This window comes from Leptopilina heterotoma, unplaced genomic scaffold, assembly GCF_015476425.1.
Source record: "Leptopilina heterotoma isolate Lh14 unplaced genomic scaffold, ASM1547642v1 Lhet_220, whole genome shotgun sequence".
NCBI classification, from domain to species: domain Eukaryota; kingdom Metazoa; phylum Arthropoda; class Insecta; order Hymenoptera; family Figitidae; genus Leptopilina; species Leptopilina heterotoma.
The window spans coordinates 1,173,158-1,192,840 of NW_025110938.1; the positions used below are offsets into that span (position 1 = coordinate 1,173,158).

Below are 19,683 nucleotides of genomic sequence, written 5' to 3' on the forward strand. Positions count from 1 at the left end.
ATTGATTTTATGTGAGGAACTTTGTTGTTTATCAAGATAATTGAATTCTTTTGAAAAATTACTTAAAAATTTTTGAAAATAATTGATTTTCTGCGACGAATTAAAAGTTATTTATGAAAATATTTGAATTATTGCAACGAATTTTATTTTTTTGAATAATTGAAACTTTTCGTTAGTTCTACTTTTCTTAAAATTGAATTCTTTCGTCAAGTTTTAATAAAATTTTTAGTAATTGCTTTTTACGAGGAATTTATTTAAAATTGTATTAAAAATATTTCTGATTCTGCAATGAAAATTATTGAATTCCTAAATGAAATTTTATTATTTATGAAAATAATTTAATGTTTTCGTAAAATTGTAATAAAAAATGTTCAATAATTAAATCTTTTGATAAATTTGATCGAAAATAGTAACTATATAGAAAATTATTGAATTGAGAAAAAGTTTTGTGAAAATAATTGAAATTTTGATAAGAATTTTTTATTTAAATTTTTGAAAATAATTGCATTTTTGGGCGAAAAATTTTGCTATTAAATGCAACACTGTTTATAAAAAAAGTGTTGCATTAAACTGAGGTTTCAATAATTACGAAAATGATATTAACCTTACAATGCATTTCCCCCCTCCCTTGAATTTGTATGGTGAAGTAAAAAAATTCAATTATGCACTTTAATGTTGCCAATCGAGAAAGAATGTGTACGTGTCTTAAAAAGGAACAGCACGTGCCGATGACAAGTCAAGTAGTACAGTTATAGTGTAAGTTCCATTCATTTATTTAGTTGGTTCATTGAAACATTCATTTCTCGTGCGCGTGTGGTAATTACCAACATCTATAGTCTTGTCTCTCAATTGTCTCTAGGGTGCAAAAACTAATTAAAAATATCCGGTTCGTTATTGACGCCGTTCATTCGTATTAATTTCTCTCCATTTATACTTTATATTGTCCTTCTTCTTATTCTTTCATAAAATCAAAAAAAAACTTTTAATTCCATCAGCTCTAAATCTATAATCAGATTTCCGTAAAATTTTCAGTTTTTTCGATTCAATTTGATTCGCAACTGTTATTTTTGACGCATTGTACACGTTGTACAGTTCAACTGACTATTTAACCCGTGTAAACAATGCAAAAATTAAGTTAAATTCACAAAGAGAAAAAGAGATATAAAAGAGTCTTCCAACTCTCTGCAATTTAGTGCAAGTGGCTCAATTGTTTCAATGAATATTTTTTTCTTGACTTTTCTGTTGCACTCAAGAAACAAAAAAAAACCGAAAATGGTTCTGTGGAGACTAAACAAAACTTGAAGGAGAAAAGGGGTGGAGAAAAAACCTCCCACGTAGATCATAAAGCATGTCAAAAAGGATCATATCTATACTTGAGCCAGACGAGTATCCTTGTTCCTTGAATAATTTTAATTGAACATTATTCTATTGTTTTGAATAAAAGTTAAATTACTTCTTCCCTTGGGACTTTGTTCATGAAATTTAATCCTTTTAAACACTTTCGAAATGAAAAATTGTTTTTATTTATCTAATTTTGAAAATTAATCGGATTTTGTTGAAACTTATTTGTAACTCGGAGGTTTTCCCTGGGCACAAAAGGGTTATAAGAATAGTATTGATACATTCAAGAAAACTGTATGGTTAAATTTAATAATTTTCTAAAATTAGTTCTAAGTTCCTATATATTCTTATAATTTCAGAATAAATAGCTTTCATTGATTATATATTTAATTAAGAGAAACAATTCTATAAATATATTTAAATATGAAACATTAATAATCTGCTAATAGAGTAGTAGCATGCGGTAATAACAAAAGATGATTTTCTTCTATAATAATGTGACATTGCCCTGATCTACTTGCACTCTTAGATTATGGTATCATTTCCTCGAAAACAATTTTTCTACTCATCAATAATATTCACTGATGTTAGATATGCCCGTTCACATTGAAAGGCATAAAATGATAATGTTCCGATAAAAAAATAGCATTTAAATTATGTAAATTATTCAAATATGTGTGATTACATATGAAACCTAATCTTCGAAACAAATTTATTATTAAACCATATTATGCAATTCATTGAGTGTGGAATTATAAAAAATTGTTAAATTCTCAATATTTTATTATTTGAAAAACTCAAATAAATCCTTAGTTTTGAATTTACAGAATTTTACACAAATGTTAAGCAATGCGGTCTTTTAATTTTTTTTTTAATGTTTCAACAAGGACTGCACTGCAGATTTTATTATATATTATTGCAATAGATTTTTTCTAAGGATATCAAATTGAGACTAAAAATTTATCATAACATTTTTGCTATGCAAGTCACGTTTTGAAAAGTTTTGATATCCATAGAATAACTAAAGGTTTTTCTGTTCAAATAGAAAAATTATATTAATATAAGAGAAAACATATTCTTAGTTGAATATATAAATATTTACAAATTCTTGTAATATAACAAGATATATAAAAATGAGCGATGATGAAAATGATGATTATGAAGAAGAAGAAGAAGAAGAAAGACCCAGGAGAAGAAAAAAGGGTAGTAAAATGTTTTTTATTAAAAGTACGATATTACTCCTGGTAGCAATGGGTGTCCTATATGTAATTTACTCAATGGTAACTACGTGCCTACAAAAATTGGAAGAAAATAAATGTTCAAAATGTATGTCATCGACTTGTTCATCATAATTTTATATATAATTTTCAAAATGTATGCACAATCTAAATATACCAATTTACCAATATTCAAGTTTTATTTCATCCGAAAATTAAATTTTTTTTCACTCCTCTTTGGATGACGACATTTTTCTGATAGGACTATACAATGATCTTTGGATGATTTTTCTTCTAAGATTACACTACAAAAAGAATTATTTTAAAAGTCACTTCAAAGTTACTTTTAAGATACTTTCTTGTAGTGTGTACCTTTTTGAATTGCGGAAATACTAAAAAGTATTTATTTTACTATTATCGTTTCTATTGTTACCGCGTATTTTCCCTACTTTCATATTTTTCTATTTCGATTAATATCTAAGGGCTCGAACCAGTGGAAGTATTTAAAAATACGGATTTTACGGACCAAAAATTAAAAATAAAAAATAAAATTAAAAAAAAATTTTTTTAAACTTTGAAAAATAAAAATTGCAAATATTACTGACAAAAATATAACCAGTAAGAGTAAAATAAGAAAACATTTTACTTAAAACTATAAATTAAATTTTTTCATAACTATAAAACATGAACATGTTTTGTAATAATTAAAGATGACCGAGTGATGAAATCATTATTTTTTATATTATAAGAATATAACTAATTTCTTTAAAATTATTTTCATCGTTTGAATTCAATTAATATTTTCTAGAATTTTTTAACTAAAATTCTTCTTTAAATCAAATGAAATATTATAATTTTCGAAAACGTTGTTTAACCATTTTCAAATCTATTTGTTTAAAATTTTCAATTTTATGAAATTTCAATTAGTAAATTCTTCAATTAAATATATATTAGAAAATAAAAACTTCAAATAATATAAAAACAATTCAATTTTACTTTTTCAAAAAAATTAATTCAAAAATTCAATTATTTACAAAAACTCACGCTATATTTGAACTAAAATTCATTTTTACATCAATTTTTATTAAAAAAAATTCTAGAATTCAATTATTTAAATGCAAAATTCAATTCTTAAAAAGAATTTTATTAACAAATTTTCAACTAATTAAATTCTTTGGACGAATTTTGTTTAAATTTTCAAAAATAATTAAATTCCTGTCAAAAATCCACAACAAAATTCAATTATTTTTCAAAATTTAAATAAAATTCTTGTCGTAAATTAAAAATAACAAAATTCTTTGCCAATCTTCAAATATTTTAAGAAATTTTAGTAAAATTTTTGAGAAGAGTTTTAATATTTTTGTTAAATAATAAAAATCATTGCAGAAATTCAATTATTTTGGAAAATTTTTATAAAATTCTTCGCAAGAATTCAATTATTTTCATAAATATCAAAATTTTCGCACAAAATCAAATATTTTCAAAAGTTTTCATAATACTTTTAGGTAGAAATTTAATTATTTAAATACAAAAATAACTATAATTTATTGAACAATTGAATCTTTCTAAAAATTGAATTCTTATTTAAAGATTTTTATCAACAAATTTTTAAATAATTAAATTCTTTCAAAGGATTTTTTATAAATCTTTTGAAAATGAATACATTTTTCGAGAAATTCGATTAAAATTGTATTAAAAAAAATTGAAATTCTGCGATGAGTTTTATTATTTGTGAAAATAATTGAATTCCTAAAAAGAACTTTTTTTTATTTACGAAAATAATTGAAATTTTTTATTGTTTATGAAAATTATTTAATTATTGAGAAGAAATTTATAAAAAAATTTGTAAATAATTAAATTCCTGTGAAATTTGATTATTATTTATGAAAATAATTAAATGTTTGCGTAGAATTGTTTTAAAAATTTTTTCTAAATAATCAAATTCTTTTGGAAAATTTTATTAAAATAGTAACATATTGAAAATCATTGAATTGAAGAAAATTTTTGAATGTAATTGAAATTTTGACAAAAATTTTATTAAAATTTTGGAAAATAATTGAATTTTAGAGAAGAATTTTATTATATTTATTAATTTTTTACGTATATTAATTTCAGGTTAATTAATATTAGATAATTGAAAGTTTGAAGAGTATTTAAAAAAATTTTTAAACATATAAATTGAATTTCTGCGAAGATTTTTATTATACTTTTGAAAATAATTGATGGAATCATTTGTAATTTTTCTAAAAATTATAATTGAAAGTTTGACGAGTACAATTTTAAAATATTTTTATTTTTAAACATAATTGAATTTCTGCGAAGAATTTTATGTATACTTTTGAAAATAATTGAATTTCTGGAATTATTTGTAACTTCATATAAAATTCTTCATATATTATATATTGTAGGAGAATTTACGAACTTTTCGTCCTTTTTTAATCAAATTACGGACTTTATGAATCTTTTTTTAAAATGACGGACTTTTTACGGACTTGAAGCAAATTTACGGACCTAGTTTGAACCGTGATATCTATACTACTTTTTTTTAAATTTTTTATGAAAACCACTTAGAAGTAAATAATAAATAAATGTTTCGTTTCGCGCGCGACCTCATTTCATGTATATCACTTGTCCATTGAAGAAGAAATGTATTACTTTTGCGACGCGTGATGTATATCATTTGTCTATTGAAGAAGAAATTTTAACTAAAAGAAATTTTTAATTTAAAATTTTTTTTTTTAAGTTTAAATTTTAAGTAGTGTTTGACTATACTATTTGAATAGTACAGTACATTAAAATATAAATACTTTTGAGTATTTAAAAAAAATTTTATGTCTCGAGCAACACGAAAAATTTTCGACAGTGCGCAACTACTGTGCTTTTTATATCGCAATTCAAGGTGAAGGCATCAAAATAATAAAAATAAATGGCGATTAGCCATGGCATGGATGCAATAGCAATTAGTCACGCGTCACGACATTACGGCATATCTTCGCGGTCTTTGAATTCAAGAGATGCACTTCTTGACTTCATTTTTCAATTATCTCACATTCCCATCTTTTTCATGTTTTTCACATATTTTTATTTCTTCAAAGTTTGTCTCGATGAAAAGTAAATGACTTTAATTGTAGGTACATCTTATTGTTCTTGCCGAACCTATATCGTAACCTATCTAACCTTAAGAATATGAAGAATCAACATAACTACAAGAATAATTATATTCAATTCAAAAGTTTGCGAGGAAAATTTGGTCTTTGGTCAGATAATGAAAAAACCTATGAAAAGTTCGACTTCTAACAAAATCTGAATTATAAAACTTTGTATAATTTATGACATCAAAAGACTCGCAAATCTTGAAAAAGAATGCCTCTTGGTTTTAACATTGGAAATGTTCCATGCAATAATGTAATTAATAAACTTTAAGACTTTAGTATTCAATTCGAATAATTGCAGTGTTTACACATCAGAAAACCGCATAAGCGATTACTTTTTAATATAAAAAAACGATAAGACTGAATTTCTTATTAATATTATACCGAATCGCTAATTAATTTTTAATTCTCCACGTACAGATAAAATGTATTATATGTACATAAAGTTCGAAAGAAAAATAATAATTAAATTCCGCAGTTGCACAAGACTTTCTTATGAAAAAATAAGAATGTAAAAACAAAATATTTCTTTTTTATCCTTAGCAGGTTTTACTTTCTAATTAATTCAAACTAATTCAATGTTGCTTTTAAAAAATAAATAAAAGTTGAAAAGAATAGAAAGTCCGCACTAACGAGTTTAGGGTATATAAAAATTTCATAGGTGTGAAAATTTCATATGCTATCTTTAGATATAATTTTATGATCACAAAATTTTAAGTAACTGTATATATAAAGTTTACCTTTTTTGCGACATTTTTTTTACGATCTTTTGGTGGGAAAGGACCACACATAAGGGTGATAAACAAATCTTTCGGCTTTTGGAAATTATGTTGTAAAAGAATTTTTTTTTAACCGAGGAACGCGGAACTAAAGACCAATTTCGCTCCTTATTTTTGCACTTCTATTTTTAAAAAAAAATTCTAATATCTATTTTTTAATAATTATTAAAAAATACAAAAACGTTCGCAATGGTTACAAAGTCAAGTCATTTTGCTCGCAATTTTTGAATCGAGGCCAAATTATATTCGTAACGTCGTCGCGTCTTTTAAAGAACAGTTCTAAGATTTTCCCGCATTCAGACATGTAACTTTGTCATTTGCTGACAAATTGCTTTGAATTGATAAATTGACTCGTGAGAATCTCTTAGTCGGTGATTTTTAATTGATCGTCTCGAAAAAGATAAAAATTCCCAGAAAAATTATTAATCTATCAAGATATGGTTTACTTTTCGTTCTTTCTTAAACTAAAAAAAATACCTGAACGAATGAATAAAAATGCTTTTTAGATTTTTCTATAATATATTAAATACCAATATTTCTTCGCATTACTTTAAAAAGGTTGACTTGGGCCTTTTGCTAAAAAAATAATCGAGAGCAAGCAAACTTGTACCTGTTTATGCAAAGTGTAAATCTTGTTTCGGGTGAATTTTTTTCGAAATTCTTTTTTTTTCATTTTTTTACTGTCTTGTGGATTTTATTGGACCGCAAAACAGCAAAATGAGAGGCGACCTCAAGGCGCCTTTAGCGATTAGCGACACCCACGTGTCTTGCTGCTGAACTTTTCCTTATTTTATTCATTTTTTTCTTAAACATTACATTATAATTAACCAATGCACGAGTGTATAGGAAAAAAGTATCAGCAATTTAATAAATTATTGATATGTTTTACATGACAATAATTTATTTCCTCTGCTCTTAATATTGATACATTTTTTCTGCAGATATCAAATTGAGACAAAAATCAAATCAAAAGTGTTGCGAGGCAACACTATTGATTTGATTTTTGTCTCAATTTGATATCTGTAGAAAAAATATGGATGGAATGTTGTCAATGTTGTTGTTTTGGATACTACCTTCATTTGTAAAACCTTCATATGTTTTGTTTTACTTTAATGCTTAAAAACGAAACCTTCTTGTTCTATAATTTGACTTTTTTACAGTGCTACACTAAAATATTTATTATAATAAATCACTTACAGTTGTCGAGATGGTGAAGTCGGTTTCTCCTGTTAAAAAATCCTTGTTCCATACCACACTCAGGAATTTAATGAATATTCCACTATTTGTGTTTCAGGTGAGTGTGCGGGTGATGAGGTTCGAATTAGCATTTGAATTACAGAGCGAGAATGCATCAGGGCAAGTACTGCAACACAATGAAACAATTATTAATTATTTAATTTTTATATATGCGTACCTGGTACCATCATTATTACTTGTTTTTGAAAATGTTTCTTTTAATACTCAAATAACCTTGTGCCTTGCAGAACATTTTTATTTTTTTCACCGCATTTTCATAAACTTATAAAAAAAAACAGTACACAACATTTGGTGGAACTTAAATAAAGAAATTTGGGGTAAAGTGGTAAAAAAAAGAGGGTTAAATACAAAAATAAATTGGATTTTCTGGTTTGTATAGGTTGCATATGCTTAAAGGGGTACAAAAAGAACGAAGGGAAATCACAATATTAAACGATTGAATTATTATATAAGAATGTAAGAAGGTTACAGATATTTATAGACATCAGAAATACATAATAATATTATATGCATAAAATGACACTTCACATAAGGATAACAGATTTAGATCTTTAATTTTCCTCTTTTAATGTTCGAACGTTTATTTCGCTTTGTATTTAAATTTAATTTTATGTTTATTTCTTCTCTTTGCATAATTCATCATATGAAATTAATAATGATTCACTTTGTATAAGGTCGTTTTTGTGTCGCAACTATGACAGAATTGCACAAGTCATCAACCTCAGTGCCACTTATGCCAAATTGTTTTGGTCAGTATCTTGACTAATCTGAATGCTGATTCTGTATTATTAACACTCGTATATGCGATAAATAGTAAGTGCATCTGTATCTAAAACACAAAACGATCATTGCCACTTACAATCCCACCCAGAAAATTCTTTTACTTAAATCGAAAAAATTATTGCTTAAAAAATTATATTACCAAGAAAATCATTAATTATTAATTAAAGAAGAACAACCAAAAAAATTGTATTTGGCTAAAAATTATGCTTTATAAAAATAAAAAGTGAAAGTTAATGTGAGTCAGAATTTGTTCGTTGAAGACTTATATAATGGACGATGTTTAATCAACCATGTTATCAATGAAGAGCTTTTTGCGATAAAAACGTAGGTTTTTACGTTCGTAATACTTAGTAATACATCCCTTATTATATCTATATGCTCATAAATAGTATTCCAAATTAACAAGTAAAGATTAGATACAGAATCAGAAGAAATAATTCCTCTTTTTATCCTCATTATATTGAAGGATAAAATACAGCTTGTAACAAATTTGTCCCTTATCGTCTGACATTATTTTTGTCTGATCGAATCCTGTTGAGACACTTATTGCATGAAGATGTGGCACATTTTATGCGTGTACTTACTTTTCGCTTGACACATTCTTTTCTCAATATTTATGTCTATAGATTGTAATTTTAGTTATTTTCTCCAGATACGCGTTACATGAAATACTTTATTCTAAATATATCCAAGAGCATGTATATCAAGATTGATATATAAATCCTGAAATATACATATATCTACTTGTTGCTTGTTCAAATATGAATTCTGAAAATTCATTTTCTAGACAAGAAAACTAATTCTTAATCTGCTTATATAACTCTTACTCGCTATTTACTATTATTTACTCGCTATTTAGTTATTAAATTTTTAAATATTTAAAAAATCAGCGCAAATTCGGAACTTCTGCTTATGCTTTTAATCACTTAATCTTGCAAAAACAGCATTCAAGGTCATTGAATATCTAATTGTTCTTTGTATGATAACGTGTTTATTGGAAGACAAGCGTAACATGTGATATCATATAGAAAGTCGAGACGACCTTGCATTTCCTGCCTGCGTGAATCACCTCTTTTATATAGTTCATTCAAATATTCATTCATCCATTTCTAATGTATGATAATGCCAATAATCAGGAATCGATTTTTTAAACTACCTCCATATCAATCTCGATAATATAATTTTTCTAAAAAAATGTTTTCTCTTATCTCGATGTCGATTAATGAGAGTTTCGAAGAAAGCGATAAAAATTTAATACTGATTTTAAAAAAATGTATATCCGAAAACCCTATATGGTGTGAGGTAACATATCTATTTTTTATATAGCAATATACTCACGCGACTCGATTCCTCTTGTTCATGTAAATTCAACTAATTTGCAAAAGAGATACTATAATGAGAAATGAGGAAGGCGGAGTTAAGAAGGTGAATCATTCCTTCTTCTTGAGCTTTTTTTTCTCACGCCCATCGCAAACTCTTTGGTGCGCCATTCAAGTGACTCATCAAAAATTGCACGTACGATCACCTGCAATTTGAGATTTACTCGTATTTTTTTTACAAAATTCATATGTATGCACAGGGACCTCACCGTTAACTGTTTTGCATTCAACTGCAATCGTTGAAAAAAGTGTTAGATAATGTAAAAATACGGATTTCACTTCTTAATGATAATCAGAACATGTTACAATTTTCAATATTCTGTTGTAGTTCAATTGACCTAAATACTTAACTACTTTTCGATAGTCAGTACTTTTTAAATTCTGTTGACCTGTTGAATTATTCACAGTTATGAGTAATTTCAGAGAAAAAATAAAATCTGAATTGAATGATAATTTTACTGATTAGATGACAGTTTCCTAGTGCTATAAGTCTACACGACATTGATATCAGTAGGAATGAATCATCCGCGTCAATTGTGTAATGAGTCTACAACTATTACAGCATGTCAAAGATTTGTAAAAATTTTTAACAAACAAACCCACTAGGAATGATTTTGAAAACTTTTTAAATTTTCTGCTACTTGGGAGACAGAGAGTAAAGAAGATGCGAATGCAACAAATAAAAAAAACTACCGTTAATTGTGTAACGAGGAAATTTCTTGTTAAGCCGCTTTACACACGAGTCACTAAAAATGAAAATAAATTTCTGCTACGATAATAAAACGGTATGAACTTCCACGAAGTTGTGAGTCATTCTCATTACACGCTCCAGACAAATCGTAATCGACGAACCTCCTGCTCTTTTTCAGTCAAGTTCAGGGATTTTTTTTTCATTTTATAGGTAAGTTCATAAACATTGAGTATTTAATGTAGAATCGAGTATTTCAAATTAGAATTATGAGTGTCATTTTACACATTTTAGCCGATTAATTGTAAATCGCGTGTGTAGTATACGTTAGTGTATTACGTCATTATACTGAATGAACCAGTCATTGACAAGTTTCACCAATCCAATGAGTCGGAGACGGATACTCACTTGTGAGTAAGAGCAATTCGTGACATCATATGGGGAATTCTCTCGAAGGACGACATCCGTTCTGATTTCGTTTTCGTGGAATCGTTTCCGACATATTTCGCCCAGATGATACAATTCTCCATTTTTGGTAATACATTCAATTTAGCAAATTTTTAAAATCAAGAAATCATGGTATGCTAAAAGAAGATTAAGATCATCATTACAATGCTAAAAAGGATCAAGAAAATTCTTTTCCTATAAAGTAGAAGTTTTACTTAGAACTTTTTCGCAAAAATCTTCTGAACTCATTTCTTGAGTACCTGCTCGAACTGAACTGCGAAACTAAAGCTAAAGACCTACTTTAGTTCTAGACCTAGTTTTAGACTACTTTAGCTGTTTTTTATGCTCTTTTATGCTCTTTAGTAAATCTGCATAAAAATTCTTCTATCCAAATGGCCACTCTCTTCCTCAATATAGGTCCTAACAAATAAAAGCATTGGAATTTTTCCGTTTACTTCGAAAATAGAAGCATAATAATAGTAAAACTTGTGTAGCGTACGTAATGCGGTAATGATATTCAAAGTTGGAGGAGAATTTTTGTCAATATGTATAATAGCGATGAATCATGTCATTGATATGTGGAATGTGTACAAGTTTTACGTTGCATCCGCACCTTCTCTCACACGCACCTTCCTCATATCGGCTCTCTTCACTATCGTGTGCCACCTCCACTGAAATCCAGCTGATTCGACCACCTCCGCTTCGAATATCATAAAACGTTTGTAACGCCGGTTTTTCTCCTCCGACAGTACATGTGTCGACCGTCATTTATGTCGGATTATTATACAAACCCTCACCGCGCGGATAACTGTTCATTGTGCCCTATGTGTTCTCTTTTATTATTTTTAAACAAAAATTAAAACTTTTCCTCCATTATATTATATATGTGTGAAAGTGATTTTAAAATTTCAAGGTTAATTATGTTTTAACTTCTTGTTCTGCACATGTGATTCTGATATTCTTATAAAAATTTTTTTCTTTGTACTAGTAAACAATTGGAAAAAAAGGAAATCTTTCATATCAAAGTATTTTTTTAAAAATTAATTTCAATTGTTAGAGTGAAAATACTCTTTGGTATGTTTCATTATATTGCAAACGGTGTTATCTCGCAAGTCGCAATTATAAAATTTATTGCACGTGCATTCTCGAGAAGAAGCAAGTATCTGCAATTCATACGTGACATCCGTTTCAAAGGAGCACTTCCACTTCCTCTTTGAATATTTTCAACTTAATGAGCAAGTCAAAAGTTAATTGCAAAACGTAAAACTAATGTTATATTCAAAGTGCGAATTTATTCAAAACTTTGCCGACTTAACTTTGCCCTACTGTCAGATTTTAAAGAGAATCCAAAATGGACTTTTTTGCTTTTGAAACGTGTTCGAAATTTTAAACCCAAATTCAACAAGTTTTCAAAAAGCAAAAAGGCTAAAGATTTTTTAAAAATCAATCGAGATAAAAATTGTAAAAATCTATTCTAATTAATTTTGAGTGACACCCTTTTGTGCTCTTTAAAAAATTTGGAATCAGACATTGTGAATAAAAGCAAAAATCATTGTTCTTGAGCGCATATTAATGTATATCGATTTTGAAAAAACAAATTGATAACCGCAAAGATAATACATGAATTCGAGGAAATTGTATTTCATTTATAAATTCAGCTGTACAAAGTTCTCCAATGTTTAAGCGACTTATTCATTTTGTAAATAATGAAATCAACTGATTACCAAAGCAACATATTTTTTATTCATAAAAAAGTGTTAATCTCCACCTTTGTCATCCGAGAAAATCGCACACAGAGTTCTGAAAATCCTTTATGTCATATTTAAAACTAAATATATAATTATTAAGTACAACCTTTTTTTCAACATATTCCAAAAAGTTACATTTCTACTGTTTACATTCTTATTTAGTTTAATTTCTTTGAAATCTATTTTAAAATAATAAAACAATGATCTTAAGATTTCAAAATATACTCAAAATAAATAAACTAAAAGAGAAATTGTTTTTTAGATTCTAGGAATAATTTTATCAGAACACATGTTACAATTTTCAAGTATTTAGTGGTGTTAATTATGTTGCAAAAACAATAACAATTTTTAAGTGTTTATGAATGAGTGTTGATAGAGGACTAAACATGCTGCATAAGCATGAAAATCCAAAATTCACTAGTACTTTGTACAAGGGAAGAGGAACCGCTCTAAATTCTGTAAGTTAATTTTTATCAAAATCCTGTTTCCTTATAATAGTTGAAAAATTAGTACAAACCTAATTATAAATATAGATATTTAATAAAATTAATTGTGACGCGTTCTTAAGAAAGGTACCAAAAAAAGTGTCAACTGTCTAGTTTAAAATAAAAAAAAAGTTCATCAGTTATGGGGAAGTCGTTAGGTTCATTTATCAACTTTAATAATAATTATATTCATGTTTAGAGAATGTAAACACTCTCCAAGAATCCTTCAAGTTAAGTGTAAAGTAATCGAGAGCAAAAGTGAATGGGATGCGAATGCGTATTTAAAATTTGAATTCAATTAAGATTTAAGAATAATAAAATTGTACAAAGCAACGGATATAAATGACTGATTCTTTTTTTGCGTAGGAGTAATATTTTTTTTAGCTAAGAAACAGGAAAAATATATTATTTTCCTTTGTGTGTATCATTTTAATTTTTCATAATTACAAATGTCTTATCGAACAACTATAAAAAATAAAATAAGGTGGGAAAACAAATTTCAATGACACACTAAAACTGGACTCGGTCCAGGAAATCTCATTTACCTCAAGAAACATAAAGATCTTATCTTAATTTACAGGCTCTTAAAACATTACAATTACTCCAATGGCTCAACTTAAAATAACTTTTTATTTGCTTTTCCAGTATAACTTACACGCGCGAAAGTCAGATTTTAACGATCGAACTTAATGTGGACATTTTTAGTGTGACACATCTTACATAAGTTTTGCCCGATCATGTTCATAAAAAACAAAAGCTCATTTTTTGTTTAAATTTATACTCAGATCTGAGAATTAAAATCTGATAATAATAAATTTAATTAATTGATTTAAATGAACAAAGTTGAATGTGATTAAATATTTATCAATTATTATATTTGTCGAGGGCGAATAGATAAATGAGCAAAGATTCCCAACTGTCTCATCATGATAAATAATTTCAATTTATTTTGCGCAAAATAAGAATCGACTGCACTGGTTAAATAATGAAATTAGTTTTAACAATGAAAATAAATCTAATGACCGACCTGTTAAAATTAGCATCGCCTAAGTGTCCTCTTTTCTTGATCTTCCTGGTATTCCCAAATAAACAGAATTCACTTTCATGAAAATATACCAAGGAAACTCTTTGAAGAAATAGAAATTAATGAGTTAAATGACAATGGCAATTCGTTAGAATCACACAAAATTTAAGAGTACAGGTTTAGAAGACTACAAAATCAGACTTTAAATCCAATGTGTAAACCAGTGGTATGTCAAGAGGAGCGAGATAAATATAAGAGAAAATTAAAGAGATATAAGGCGCGCCAGTGATGCCATGCATAAAACAGTTTACTGATAATCCAGGCATGTGAAGAACGGAACACTGCAATCTTCATGGGCCAATGACCTATGTGGGCAAAAAACGAATATTCTGATTGCCATCAGTTTTTTTATTGCAATCCCTCAGAATAGTGTTCTCTCATAGCCTTGATGATAATTAATCAAATAATGATCATTTCTTGACATTTAGAAGCGTTAAAGCAAAGGACCTTGAGACAAAGCAATAAAGAGTTTCTGGACAAAAAATAAATTGTCAATAATTATAAAACATATGACCTACCACAAGGACAGGGGTTATAATGATCCAAAAAAAGTTTCTTATTCCTTCCTTCGTAACAGTTTTGTTATTTTTCTTATAACATTCTTATTATAACATTTGTTATAATAATACAGTACGTAATGAATATTTTTAGAAAATTAATTTTGATTTAATGAAGACTTCTGTCTTTATTTTCTAAATCTGTAAAGTACAGACGCCTTTACGTCTTTTGAACGAACATATAGTTGCCCAAAAAGATATTCTGTACACTGAAAAAAAATTCTGGTTAGGGTTCCTATATTTAACATGATATTCTAGTTGAAATAACCAGAATTATGGTTAAATTAACTAGAATTCTGGTTAACCTGATCGGAAAAAATCTAGTAATCTATATTTAACACGAAACTCTATAGTGAAAAACAGGTTTTCTTGTTATTCGAACCAGAACTTTTCTCAGTGTACTCACCTTTAAGTCTATGTCCTCATACCTACTAAGAAACCACCATTTACAGAAGTAATACAATTGTAAAAAGAGTGTTATCAATTGAGCCAGTCTATAACTCTAGACATCTCTAGACATGTCTAGACATGCTTACTTGAGATGTTGTGAAGAAATGTACACGAAGACACTTCGAATATTATAAGAGTCCAAAAAAGGCAGAAGGGGCGCAGGAAAAGGCCCCTTATGCAAAATTAAAAATTAACATTTTGGATAAGTTTATGTATTGATTTTTTTATTTATTTTTGTTATTCAATTGAATTCAATTTTAAAATTCAATTTCAATATCATATGTATGAGAAAATATTAATTGGAAAATTGCAAGAGCTTCTTCATTTTTAGTGATTGGGGTGAAACCTATAGTCAGCATTATCTTGTTGGATTTTCTTTTCTAATATCATCTAGAAACAAAAACCTTGCAGATTGGCGACAAAAGTATTTAAACATAACTCAAGAGCACTGACTATGAAAATACATATGCCTAACAATAAGAAATTGTCTACTTTGTATTAGAAATAAAATTATTAACAAAGCTTTTTGTTCGAGAATTTTAAAATCAGTAACAAATACTTCTGCTATTATATGTGCTAGATAACATAGTAGGCGTCGAAATGTAATCTGACACAAAGAGATGTTACAGGAGACATCTCCGGGTGTTACTGTGTGCCATGCACGTGGTTTTCTGCCATACACAAGTGCTTTATATACTTCTCTCAAAAGAATTTCACTTTCCACCTGGATAGATTTAAAAAAAATGACCTAAAATGAAAAAATTCCTAAAGATAGTTTTATTACTTTTCGAAGAAGGTTCTAACCGAACTATTTTTCCGACTATTTTCTTATACTAACACCGATTTGTAGTTGCAAATGTTGGGCTATAGAGAATTTTTAAAAGTGATATTCATGGCGTCGTTTTGGTAATAAATTTCATTTGTAAAGAAGACAAAAGTCAAAGAAATATTAGTCATTATTTGCAAATCATTCGTAACAAAACGTGAGGATAAGAGTACTCTTCGGTTTATTTGTTCAAACAAAGGCGACTTGTGTAATCTCACATAGATATACCTATGTTGACGTGTAGTACTCGTATGTATGCAGCATAAGCTCATTTCTAGGTTACATACACGCACAGGACACCATCTGGCTAAATAAGGAAATTCCTATTATTATTAATAAATTTAAAAAATGCAAAACATTTGGCACTCATGTTTTTTTGATTTATTTGCTTTCTGAAAAATATTCTCTACTATTATGTTATGTGATTTTTGTAAATCTTTATACTCTCTAATACTAAATTAGATTTATCTTCATTGATAGTTTGTATAATTGTTATCTGCTATTTTTATCAGAATACAAGCCATACCAATGAAAGGTAATCAATGACTTGTTAATCGCAAGTTTTATAATTTAAAGACAATAGATATTTTCCGCAAAATATGATGAAATTCACAAAAACATCACTGTTATCTCTGTCTGCAAATTTCTTTTCTGAACTGCTTTAAAAATCTACTTAACAATGTACTTGAAGTCCCGAACTTTCAATGAACGACTTTTCTTTATTTGCTGCATACTATAAGTGAAAAGTGTAATTTTTTACATACTTTTCATTGCTTTGCTGCGCATAATTTTCACTGCAGCATGATGTACACTATAATCAACATAACATTACATTTATTCATTAAAACAGTATAATGGTAGTGCATCAAGAGCGGAAAGATGTTTTCTATACACGTGGTGCACACGGTGCTTTGTGTACCACCTTTTCATCAAAACTATGCATCAAGAAAAGTATGCAGAAAAGTAATGAAAAGTGTGCAGAAATTAACCACTTTATGCTGCATTTGCACTTTTTCGACCTCAAAAAAAAGAGTGGTTTTCATGAGTATTGTTAGACTTTTCATTAAAACTTATTGTTAAAAAAATGTACATTGCATCAGAATACAAGGTTTTATGAACTTTTAGCAACTTTGATTTTGAAACTTAAAAAATATTAATATTTGTGCGAACTGTAGATGTAGCCCCAAAAAACTTATAAGCGGCTTGCAAAATGTCTTTTCTAAACTGCAGAAGAAACCTTCCTTCGTTCCTTTTCAAAAGAAACTTACAAAATATAACTTTTCCAAACTGAAGAATTTCTCAAGTATAAAAACTCCTTCACAGCTTTCATTTCAATATTCTACAAGTGTTTTCACGTCTCTTGGAGAAAAAAAACAATAAAAAGAATTGATGAGAAGGGAAAACCCGGGAATGTTTAGTATTATGTTTATACTGTAAGGTGAACGTATGACAGATCACGCAGCATTCCTCGATGGCGTATATATAAAACCGGCTTCTTTAACTTCATTTAAGCGAATCTCCAGTGCGTGACGAGGAGCGCTAAAGTCGCGCCGGGACATTTCAAGCGCGTGTGTGGCGCGAGAGAAGCATAAGCATGCGGGAAATAAGCAGCACCGTCTTGAGTTGAAACCACAGTGTTCAATTCTCTTCAGTCCAACGCAAACTGTCTTGCGCGATACTTTTCGTTGTAAAGACGTTTAGTTTTATCCGGTTGTAATCCACTCGACAGCTGCCAGTTCTTTGTGTCCTCAATGTCCTCCGATCGTTTTGCTATCATATACTACCAGTTCTTAAAACATTGTCTGACCTTACTCACACACACATACATGCGGCCGGTACCGTGACCCAAAATAATTTTCCAAAAAAAATATTTCCCGCCCTTCTGAAAGAAATCCCGAAAATAAAGTTTCGAACTTTGAATCTATCCTAACAAGTGTAGTTTCTTATGATATATGAATATCAACAAAATTCTCTCAAGGAATGTGTCTAAAACAAGTGCCGTGAATTATTATTAGATTATGAAACGAACTGGTGTGTTTGCCGCTGGTTGGATACTGGGAATTCGCACTAAAGATTATTTGGTTTTCTTTTGCAATTTAGTGGACTTATGCGTTTGATTATCAATCAAGTGAATCGAGACACGCATTACGATCATCGACCTTGTCCATCATTCGGTAAATTAAATTGCGTCAAGTTCAAAGTTGTCTCGTTGGCAAATCAGCACTGCCAACGTATTGACGATCACCTGCTGCTGATTGGAATTCAAACCAGTTGGCAGCGAGTATTTTTCTCCGAAAGGAAAATTCATAATTGGTGGCCTAAATGCGCGTCAAAGTGAGTGCCAATGTTGTATTACATGCGTGTGTGATACGTGTTCACCTTTAATTTACCTGGAAAGCTAATAAAAGAAATAATATTCTTTTGCAATCACATGTCAGGAATTGTCATATATCATGCTTTTCTCATGGAAAGTTGTACTAAACCTAAAAATATACTTTTATGCACTATGTTTGGATCAAAATTCTAGCATTTTATTTTTGAATCTTTATGCTTAACCTGTAAGCTTGCAGAAAGCTTTCACTGCATGGTTTGCAGCTATGAAAACTTAAAATTGAGTTCGGTGCTAAACACTGTTTACTATTTAATGTAGTACTAATGCTTAAAAATATTTTTTAACTGCTTCAAAATTTCACTGTGAGGTTTATTTACTAAACTGCTTTATATCTGTATACTGTATTCTCTCATTATTTATATATTATGTAATAAATAATATAAAAAGCTAAACTAAATATTTGTACAGTTTCTTCAACGTTTAAATTGCTGGAAAGGTTATGTCCCTGAAGTTAACGTCGAAGACAATTATTCGGGGCTTTTGAGATGAAAACGTAATTTCTTCTTTATTCGCACGAGTTAAGTAACGTTCAGGACCTTCTTTTAACCTAAAAACTTTGAATCAATTTCGATTTTTTCGATTTCGCGAAAAAAATTATCTGCGCGAACTTTACCTCAGCGATAGGAATTCAACAATTGTTTCAAAAGTTTTAGCTTCGAAAAGTACCCGAAACATTTTTTTAACTCCCAAAGCGAATAAAATAATGAAAATTAGTGACACTTTCAAACCCGAAATAATAGTTTTCGACACTGATCATCAACGCGAACTTCAGGGACTCAGCTTAATCAAACATCAGTCAGTCAAAAATTGCAATCTTTGACAAAGTAACATTTTTTTTCCTCGTAACATTTTAAAATTTGCATTGAATTTAGGATATCGATAGATAAAGCTAGGAATATTTTAAAAACATTGAAAATACAAGTGTGAATCATTTGATTTTCCAACTTTGTTTTTCTCATTCGATATAACATGACATCTATTGGCAATAAATTATTATCGCTTCGAAAACTAAAACTTTTCTGATTAATTGAATTAAATGAGTTACCTAAGATTTCTTTTTAATTCACTAATAGACTTCTCTTTCGACAGGATCCGGGT

At 28.4% G+C, this 19,683-nt stretch overlaps 1 protein-coding gene across 7 annotated transcripts in view; it reads left to right on the plus strand.

Annotated features, from left to right (window-relative positions):
* LOC122502102 (NAD(+) hydrolase sarm1) overlaps positions 1-19,683 on the plus strand; it is a 72,774-nt gene that overhangs the window by 27,751 nt on the left and 25,340 nt on the right. The window contains exons 1-2 of one of the 7 annotated variants that reach the window (XR_006301608.1): positions 11,819-11,956; positions 13,054-13,249. The exons of 4 other annotated variants lie outside the window; for them this stretch is intronic. The gene's annotated coding sequence lies outside the window, so the exon portion shown is untranslated. Of the gene's footprint in view, positions 1-7,783; positions 7,846-11,818; positions 11,957-13,053; positions 13,250-17,756; positions 18,528-19,683 lie in introns of those variants that run through there. 2 more of the 7 variants (XR_006301611.1, XR_006301610.1) reach the window with 2 other exon arrangements.